Source organism: Lagopus muta, chromosome 5 (assembly GCF_023343835.1).
Source record: "Lagopus muta isolate bLagMut1 chromosome 5, bLagMut1 primary, whole genome shotgun sequence".
NCBI lineage: Eukaryota > Metazoa > Chordata > Aves > Galliformes > Phasianidae > Lagopus > Lagopus muta.
In genome coordinates, this window is record NC_064437.1 from 40,158,044 (window position 1) to 40,168,898 (window position 10,855).

Below are 10,855 nucleotides of genomic sequence, written 5' to 3' on the forward strand. Positions count from 1 at the left end.
TTGAAAAAGTCAAAACTCCTGCAATGGAACCAGCCTTTCAGCCATGCATTTATCAGATGGTTTTACAATCCTCTCAGAATCTCTCCCTGCCACCCTATGGACAGAGGAAAACATCACTTGTACTACTGCTCCCACTAACCGGAGTGGTTGGTTGATGAACTTTCTGTGCCCAGAGAGTTTCAAACAGAGCTTCCTTGTGGCAGTGTGGAAACATCTGATTGTTACTGAAAATAGAAGCTGCTTTTCTGTGGTGGTGCTACATGATTTTCCTGTCAATTTGCAAATGATTTGCCTTCAGCATTTCTCTGATTTGCCATGCAGTTCAGCACTGATATGCCTGTGGAAAAATAACTGATACCTAGTTTTTACCTATTCAAGACTGGAGCCACACTTCCTCTGAGGGCTGACTAGCTGAAAACAACAAAGCTCCCTCTGGCAGTAGATTCCTAGAAGTAGCAATTAAGTAAGCCTCCTGATAAAGGCTTTGCTAAATGCCAGCATTTTTGAAGCAGAGTGACAACTTCTGTAGTTGATGGGAGGGAATCAGGAGTGCAGTGAGGGAGCTGACTCCTGCCTGCAGCAGTCACTACTTCACTTGTCCCTTCCCACCAGCAGCACGGTCTTTTCCAGAACTGCCATTCTCTCCTGCTACACCTGCCCTCTGTTGTGTTCCACTTCTGCTTCTCATATTTGGGGCAGGAGAACTCTGTTTTCTCTGCACCACCAGGAAGCATCTGTATGGCTCTACCTCTCTACATTTGAACCCCTTCAGCAGCAGCACTGAGAGCTCAGGCAGCCTGAAGCTGAGGTGTGTGTGGTACTGGGGCTGTGGAGTCTCCAGCAGTGAGGCAGCAACCACCATCAGGTCTTGCAGCTTGATGCTGAAGCATGGTCATAGCAGATTGAATCTGTAGGGAGTTGAGATAACAAATTTCTGCTAAAAAAGCTTGCAGCTTCATTAAAAGCATTTCACTGCTATGAGAGATGGTATAAGGCCAGGTGTCTAGTTCGTCATGCTTCAAAGTTTTCCTCTGTATCGCAGTGATTTTGATTGACACAATTTGATTGTGAAAATAAGATTATTTTAATGGGAAAATATATTTTGTTTTAGTTTTGTGCTTTAGTCTAACTGAAATTTCTTTAAACTTCCCCTTCAATTCAGATGGGGTATGTATTTGTGTTTATAAACAGAAATGGCTAGACATAGGAGTTTCTAACAGGAAGCATTATATCAGCCTAATTTTATTTGGAGAAGGAAGTGTTCTTTCTCATTTAAAAGGGGGGAAAAAATTGGAAAGTAAATCCTGAGGATGCTCTCATTATTCATGAAAAATGTTATTGAAAGCAAACTCTTAGGTGACTGGCCAAACATCAAAGTGCATATCCATAGTTGCAGAAAGAATTATTTCAGGCTAGCAGAAATTTACTCAAAACATCTGGTCCTTTCATTAGCATGCTAAGTTCTTATCATCTTTGCTTGTTCATTTTGCCAGACTTCCTTTGCAACATGAGTTGGAGGGATTGTCATGTATAAAAGTTCAACCAGGACTAAAGAGCAGCAGATTTAAGTAATGGTTGTGGCAAGCACAATGAGATCACACCTGGTTCAGTCCCTCTTGCTTTTTCTTGCTCCTTGATATTGTTTTTGTAATTGTACGTCAAAACTTTGACTTCAGCATTACAGCATTTCAGCAATTTCCTGCTTTTGTTTCCAAATATTGCGTGTCTGTGACTGAACTTTAAGAGCCACATATGTGGCTTTCTGCCATTTAGGGTTGTATGCCACTTTCTCATTTAAGGCAAGGGGGAATGAAAGAAAATTAACTGCAGAAATAGTGGGCTTTACTGAATAACAGATCTCTGCCATTGTGCTCCCAAGAAGTGACAAGTGGACAAAGTGGGCTGAGATGGGCAGCTGTTGAGATCTGTAACGGTGTTTAGGTTTGAATTTAGGTTGAATGTCAGGGGGAAGTTCTTTACAGAGGGAGTGGTGAGGTGCTAGAACAGGCTGCGCAGAGAGGTTGTGGATGCCCCATCCCTAGAGATGTTCAAGGCCAGATTGGATGGTCCTTGGGCAGCCTGGTCTAGTATTAAATGTAGAAGTCGGCGGCCCTGGCTGTGGCAGGGGAGATTCATGATCCTCGAGGTCCCTCCCAACCCTGGCCATTCTGTGATTCTGTGGTGTCTGCTGATGACTCATTTTGTATCTGCACACAAATCATTTAACTGTCTCTGTATCCAGTCCTCCTTTGCTGTAAATCCACAAAGATTCTTGTGTTTATTGCACATATGTGTGTACCTAATTTCTTTCTCTGGAATATGTCAAACTGGTGAATGGACTCAGCGTTACCCCTCTAATTTTGAAGGTACAAAGTACGTCTTGGGCTTTAAAAATTAAAATCATTTACCAGGGTGAAAAAATTATGTCTTGCCAGTTATATTACTATTTTTAAGAATAACACCTATCTGATTTTGAGTAGGGATATCTCAGTGTGACATTAAGTGAACACAGATGAAAAAACTGTTGCCAGCAAGCACAAAGACAACTTTCGTTGTTCAGCAGAAAGACAAGGCTGTGTTATGCTTATGACTGTTTTCTTTCACAGCTCCATCAGTCGGGAATACAATTTCAGAAGCCTTCCATATGCTACATGTTCAGATTTATTTTTCTCTAGGCTTTCATAGGTTTTAGACTACTTCCCTTACAAAAAACAGATTCAAAGATGAAATATTCTGTTAGGCTCATTTACATGTGTGTTCCAGTAAGAAAATCTGTGTTTAACAGCTCTTGGCTTTTTATTATTAGTTCTTTCAGCACAACTTGATTTTGTTTTTACCTTCCTGAATTCCTGTATTTACTATGAATTGTTTTGGTCTGAACTGTTATTCTGTCAGTCAGAAGGAAGGCCTAAAAGGAGATATCCGTGTAAGTGGGGTAGACTATGATTCTCATAGAATATTGATGTTACAAATGATCAACTGTGCAAGGTTTGTGGGTGACACCATACAAATCTGAATGTTCTTGACCTACTGCTGTTATAGTAGGTAATAAAGGTAGATATGGGGCTTTTCTGGGTTGAGGGAAATTTTTTTCATTGCCCTTGCCAGATATTACTGCTTTTGGAAGTGAATGTTGAGATACACTGGAACTGGAAGGGTGCTATAATTGCTATAATCTTGGATTGTGGTATCATATTAAAAAAAAAAAAAAAAATCCCCAAAAGTGATAAATATATTACAATATATATGACAGCTGCTTGTGAGAACATACTGCATATTGCTAGGACTTCTTCTCTAGAGCACATCCTCTTTGCTTTTGGAGGGGGTTCCACAGTATGGCATGCAAAGCAGCAAAGTGAACAAAAAAGTGGACAAAGTGCCAGACTGCATTTAATTTCTTCCGCATATGATCTGTGTAAATCAGTGGAACAATTGGCTGCTCCAGCATCCCTTTCCAATTGCAGATTTCTTGCTGCCAGCAGTCTCTCTGGAACATGCAATGGCAATGCAACAGAAGTTCCTAAAGCCACTAATTAGAATAGTAATTAACAGATTAGGGATATGTCAGGATTCCTTTCCTCATGTGGAATTCAGCCAGGATATTTCAGCTATAGTTTCAGTCCATGTTATATCCAGCATTAACCTCCTCAGATTTCACCTGAAGGAGAAGCCATGTTCTCTGTTGAATTAACAGTGAAGCATTTTTCATGTGTGGCTACAGGGCTATGTGTAAGTTTCAGGGCAATTGGCTAATGAAAGTCACCTTTGCTAGTGGAGGAGATGGAAGTTCAGGGCTCATACAGTAAAGCTTTGCAAGAGAGAAGAGTAGCTGCTGAAGGAAGGGAATAATAGAATCGTGGAATGGTTTGGGTTGAAAGGGACATCTCTGATCTTTGCCATGGGCAGACAAGTTTGCACTTCAGGGAGAGCAAGAATTTTAGCAGAAGGACTTAAATGGAAGTTCAGGGAAAGAAACTTTGGGTAGTTTGACATTATCTATGAGGTAACCTGTTTCTTCAGGAATTCACAGCCACTTGAACAAAGTTCAAAGGGAATGAAATCATGGATTTTAGCCCAGAAGTACAGGTAGCAGGAGAACTGGATGCTTCAGTGACTTGAGCAGTACCTGGAAGATGGAGCCTCCTAGGAAGGTGCAATACCTAGATTTGGGTACAATCCTGGGAGGAGGAGATACTGATCCTTAACAGAATGGTAGGCAGTTCACTGATAAATTGAGTCAGAGAGTAATAAAATGCTATTTAAAAAAAATAAATAAATGAGGCAATATGCTGCATAAGACTTGGCTAAAGGGCTTGGCTGTAGAAAGAGAAAATTAAAATGATGGCTAACATAGGTTATTAATGAAGTCTATTGTTGAAAGGTAATTGCTTTCTTTTTTTTCAACATACCCCAAATGCCACTTTTGGCAAGTTTGAAAAGATAATTAAATATTTACACAATATCTTTGCATTTCTTATATTTCTAAAGCATGCATTTGAATGATATTATTTTGAATTCAGTCAAGACAAGATTGAAGTCTGATTAAGGTGGTATTTGATGTTTGGGACAGTTTGGCAAAAAGATGCCTCAGGAAAAGACTGCACCAAATGTGCTTGTGATTCTCAAACCCAAATCACAGTAGACATAATAAGGCTGGAGAAAAACATTAGTGGAATGACAAGAAAGCTTCCTTCCTGCTACTGTGGGAAAGATTGTGGTATCCCTGGTACTGATTTTCCTTGCTGAGAGCTTTCAACAGCACAATCACACAGAGGTGTGGCAGTTTGTCACCTGCATAGGGTGACTGTTAGCTGAGGTGAGTAATCAAGATCCAGATTCATCATTCTTAGCTGCGAACCAATCCTAACAATGTCTTTTCCAAAATGCTGATTGGTGTGGGGAAAAGCTTCTCATTGTTCCAGGCATTGGCTTAAATACAAAGTAAACATGGCAGTAGGGTGAGCCTGAATTTTTTGGATTTGTAGCTGCAGCTCTTCTAGGTTCAGAAGGTGACATTCTTCCAACTTTGAGACCTCTGTTCATAACTTTGTATCTTTTCATACTGCCATCTAAAGATCTGGATCATTGCTTTGCTGGCTGTGCGGTAGTGTAATTGTGAGCTTATAACTGTTGTCTTCTGTAGAAGCATGGTGCTTCTAGTAGTGCATTGAAGAACTTAGAAGTAGTAGAATCGATAGATTAACTATTTCAGTGCTAAGTGCTCATCGTTCCAGTTCAGACTGCTAGTGTAACTTAAGAGCCAAAGCTGAAAGTAAGACAATGTAATACTTCTAAAGTTGGAGTGCTTAAGTAGGAATGGAAGCTTTACTGCTTCAGTAACTAAGCAAAGGTATTCCTTAGACTAGAAATACTGTGTTGAACATCAGGAAGTCAAGTTACATCAGCTTAATATTAAATTAATGTTCTTTCGTATACATCATTCTCTCCTACCATGAGACATGCAGCTGTTCGTGCAATCTGCACCCAGTCAATAGTTTGTGACATATCTTGAGCAAGTATTTTATCAAAGAAAATTACAGTGTCTAATCTTGTACTCATCAATTTAGAATTTCTAGGTGTATTTGTTAATAAATGTATTCCTTCCTATACTGTATTCCAGCAGAATCATGTTTATGTTCTGACAATTGCCCTCACTTAGTGCTCTTCTGTGACCTTTATACATGTAAGGAGCAATGAAAATGCACTTGAAACTTGTAAATGTCATGGTCAAGTTTAATTTCTCATGATTGTGAGAAGCTACAATGGAAAATAGTGAATTTCTTCTTATCCTGGAAAATACTGTTAAGGTTATGCACGCTCTATTTTACATATGCTAAAATGCCTTCATGTAGTCCTCAGTAGAGGACCTATTTTGAGATACTGGGATTCTTCCTTCACAAGAACATGACTGTGGTGCCAGAATTCGTAGCAATCTTCCTTGGGTTTCCATTTGCCTTCAATATTCTGAACCATGTGTACATCAGTAACAGTATTTTTGAAAGCTTGAATTAAGATTGGCTATTTTCAGGTAGGAGATCTGGCCAGGAGATCAGTATTTTTTCCTAGGATGCCAAATAGAACAGGTTTTGAAAATTACACTATTCTTTGCCAGAACACTGATTACGCTGAAGAGCATACATCAAGGCTGCTTGGTATTCTTAGTCACTGACAGTGAGTCAGAGCATTTTGTGTAGGTAATCTTACGTTTTCGTCTTTCTAAAAGATCAAGGGAAAAAGAAAAGTAATGTTCACATGGAGAAATTCTGTTCCTACTATAGTTTGTGAATTAACTTCACCAGTTAGAAATGTGCCAACAGCTTTTAGTATCTCAAGTTCCTTGTTAGTGGTTTTTTTGTTTGTTTGTTTGTTTGTTTTTTGCTTTGTTTTGTTTCATTTATTTATTTCTTTTTTTCTGTTGCTTTTCACTTCATGCATTGTAGAAGAATGATCAAATGAAAAGTTTCATTTTTAGGGATTATGCTTCTCTCAGACTAGTCTAAGTTGTGTAAGTATTGAGACAAATTTTCATCTTTCTGCTCTTCAAATGTGATTAACATTGGTGTGACTGGTAGCAAACACCGACACCGACTGGCTCCTGAATTAGGACCTTTCTTATTAGAAGAAGCAGTCATTTATTCAGGAGATGAGCCATTGCTAACTGCAGGGTTTTTTTTCCTATATAGGCGTATGAACTGTGAACTAAAGACTCAATGAACAAAGAATGTCAAGTATGCAGGAAACTGTGATGTTATCAAATACAGTGCAAAAGAGCAGGAAATGACAAGAGCTTAGAAAAGAGATGGCATCACAGAACTGATAATTTTTCAGAAACAAATATTTGTCAGCTTTTCATGAACAAATATTTCTTAGAGCTTTAGAAGCAATTTTTCTTGTTTTTGTTAAGGCTCTGAATACTTTTCAGTTACATCTTTTCAGTTACAGTTACTTAGTTGCAATTAAATTGCTGCAAAGGAGGCAAGTTTTAATTGTAGCATCATCAGCCAGATTCCCAGAGAGGTGCAGACACTTTATGTTGCACAGACTCTGGTGTTTCAGTGGGTCCTACCAGAAAGTGTAATAACTGCTATGAAAAAGCGTGGTGGAATTTGGTCCTAAATTAATGCCTGTTGCAGCCTAGAGCATTTGTCTACATTAGCAGCCTAAGCTATTGCTTCTACGGGACTCTTCTGCATATCGATTGCAAAGATTTATTTTAAACAAATCTCCTCTGATAGTTATTGCAAATCACTGCTTTAACATGTAATTATTGTCTAGGCAACTGTTTTTCTGAATTACGAGTATATTCAATGTCACAAGTGTTTTCTTTGTTCTGCATTCCTTAAAGCCACTTACAAATACAGCATCTAAAGTTTACTTAATCTGAGAAATAAGAAACCTGGGAAGAACATAAGATAATTAATTTGATATTTTAGTGAGAAGGATGCAGAGAGTTCTGTCAATACAATCATTCAAATTACATATGAATGGGTACATTGACTCCAGACCATCTACTGCATTTTTTTTCTTGATGTAATTTTTGAAGTAATTTTTCTTGTTCTCTTTTCAAGAAAGACATTTTTGCAGAAGAACACACAGACAGACAGTACTTTTAGTCTAGAATATTAGTTTGATTCAATCAGTATTAATTTTGAGGATAAAAATTTGCAAAATTGAAGAGGCTGGGTAAGGTTCTTCCTTAATAAATCCATGTTAAAGTCTATCCTGATTATTACAAAGTAGCTTTAGAGGTAAGGTTTGAAGGCTTGCTAAGGCCTGTTTTCTATAGGATGGAGAGGGTTTCAGGTCTGACATGGGTATTAATGCTCATAGGTATTATGCAGGTCACTCTCAAAATAATGTTTCCTTTCCATGAAAATTGCAACAGATACAAATAGCACAATAACATTATTTGATACAGCAAATTCTCACATACAAAATACTATTTTGCAACATAGTAATCACTGTTAGCAATGCATTTGCACCAGCTGTGAACAAGAGCTGGATTCCACACATTAAAATCTGCCCCAGATGAGGCAAACCACTGTTGCTGTCATCACTGCTGAGACACACCACCCACTGCCTCACTGAGCTCACATTCACTATTTGGTCTCCATAAACATTCAGCAAGCATCATTTAATGTTAATAGGTGCCATTTTTTCTGCATTGAAATAATTCAGTTCCACACCTTTGCTTCATATGCACTTCCATGTCTGATGCTATTTGTCACACTGTCCCTCTGAGGCCATCTGTCACACAGCAATAAAATGTATTGAAATACTGATGGGAAGATTCAACTTCTACTGCCATACCACCAACATCCACTTCTGATATCACGGGCCAATATAATAAAGTAGAAGACATTACTTTTGGAGCAGCCCTCTTACAAAATACAATGAAATAAACACTCCTTTCTGCAGTATAAATGAAGATTATGATCTATAGCTTTTAGCATAATATATTAGTAATTTGAAACAATCCATATGTGCAGGGTTATAAGACATTACAAGCATTCTTGACTAGCGCTCTGTGGCCTTTCAGTGATGGCAAATAGTTATTGCAGGCAAAACTACAGACTGACTGAATGAATTTGTGTACTTTTTAACATTTTATATTCAGAAGCACTCTGCACAGTTTTGCGTGGTGAACCTCTTTATGCACAAACAGGAATTTTAGAAATCTATATACACAGCAAAGAATTTATTGTTAATTTGATGAAAATAGCTATTACTTGTTGAGTGTAATTACTACTGTTGTGGTTTAACCTGGCAGGTGGCTGAGCACCACACAGTCGTTTTCTTCCTTCCCCCCACTTCCCAGTGGAAGAAAATTAAAAAAATAATAATAAAAAAAAATAAAAAAGGAAAGAAAAGTCTTGTGGGTTTAGATAAAGTGATTTAATAAGATATGAAAAAAAGAAAAGGATATTAGTTATGACTCTCTACATATAAATGCATATAACAAGTGATGAACAAGCAATTGCTCGCCACTCCCCTGACTGATGCCCAGCTGGCCCTACAAGCAGTGCAAGAGTGATGAACTCTCCCACCCCCTTCAGAACTCCTTCTGCTTGATGTTCTGTGGTACGGAATGTCCCTTTGGCCAGTGTAGGTCATCTGTCGTAATTCTGTTCCCTCCCAGCTCCTCGAATCCTCTGCTGAGAATGACCTTGGCTCTCTACAACACTGCTTAGTAACAACTATAAACATCAGTGTGTTATCAGCATTCTTTTTTTCCTAGAACCAAAACATAGCATCTTACCAGACACTGAAGAAAACAATTCCATCCAGCTGGAACTAAGACAACTGCAGAAATAGAAGGAAGAATGTAGTTTTGGAAAATTGATCCAATCAAGAGGCAGTTGCAAGTGTTAGAATCTCGTTAATATCCAGTCTTTTCTCCAGTGTTACACTTGCGCTTCCACGGTCCCTGTGCACCCCAAAAGTGGGTCCCCATCTTCAAGGAGAATGGGGGAGATGTTCTGTGAGCTTTCTGCATCCCCCGGTTCATCAGTAAGAGGAGAACTGTGACTTGGATGCTTTCTCTCCCTTACTCCAGATTACACATGCTGTACTCGTTTGCTTTCTTCTTATTGTTTTTTTCTTTCACTGTGTACACATTAACATTTATTCTTGGTTCTTCTTAAGCCAGTTCCTTGGTTGAGTTTTTTTTTTTAATGACAGTAATTAACTATCAATCATTATTTCCCTGGGGTCTCTAGTATTATTCTCTGGTTTTGTTTTGTTTGTTTGTTTGTTTGTTTGTTTGTGAAAACTTCTTTCCTTGGCTGAGAATTTTGAGAGCAGTTTAGTGTTTTATAGGTGATGTGGGGCATTTAATTGTAGCTTGAACTTAGGCTTGGCCATAGCATTTGTTATTTCCCTTAAATCTAGTTACTCATCTTGACTTCTGGAGGCTGTTTAATTTTTGATTCTCTCTTTTCTCAACTGAAATAAGTAACCTTCTTACCTGAAAAACTGGCTGAAACAATAAATCTAAAACTGATAATATAATGCTTGAGTAAAATAGTCTAAAACAGCTGTAAAACTTTCTAGTATTAAGTCCTGGGGATTCTTGTTTTTAGAGAGCATCTGCTTCATTCATGCAATATACATACCTGCATCTCTCCTATTTGCACAAGCTCTTGGCAAGTCCGGCTTTTTCTGTAGAAATTCAGCAGTCTGAGATTTCTTTTGTAGGAATTACAGTAATTCCCAATAATTTATTGAACCAATGATTATATTCAGAACTTTGGATCAACAGGAGAAAAATACTGAGTAGCTCTTCTCATTTTCATTTGAATTCCATGTTTATGTTTTTACTTTTACTGAAGGCTGTTGACTTAGTCTACCTAGACTTCAGCAAAGCCTTCAACGCTGTCTCCCACAATATTCTCCTGGAGAAGCTAGCAGCCCATTGCTTGGACATATGCACTCTTTGCTGGTAAAGAACTGGTTGAATGGCTGGGTCAAGAGCATGGTGGTGAATAAAGTTAAACGCAGCTGGCGACTGGTCATGAATAGTGTTCCTCAGGGGTTGGTATTGTTCCTGTCCTCTTCAATGTCTTTATTGATTACCTGGATGAGGGAATTGAATGCACTGTCAATAAGTCTGCAGGTGACACTAAGTTGGGAGGAAGTGTCAATCTACCTGGGGGTAGAAGGCCCTACAGAGGGATCTGAGCAGACTGGATTGCTGGGCTGAGGCCAGTGGGACAAAGCTCAACAGTACCAAATGCTGGGTGCTGTATTTTGGCCACAACAGCTCCAGGCAATGCTGTAGGCTTGGGGCAGAATGGCTAGAATGGGCCCAGGGAGGTGTTGGAGTCATTGACGTGCGAGATGTTCAAGAGATGTT

The 10,855-nt window shown here is 38.7% G+C and overlaps 1 long non-coding RNA gene across 1 annotated transcript in view; it reads left to right on the forward strand.

Moving 5' to 3' along the window:
* Positions 1-9,958, forward strand: part of LOC125693963 (uncharacterized) — a 64,852-nt gene extending 54,894 nt beyond the window's left edge. The window contains exon 3 of the long non-coding RNA XR_007377337.1: positions 9,239-9,958. This is a non-coding gene — a long non-coding RNA (uncharacterized LOC125693963). The remainder of the gene's footprint in view (positions 1-9,238) is intronic.
* Positions 9,959-10,855: the final 897 nt, after the last annotated feature.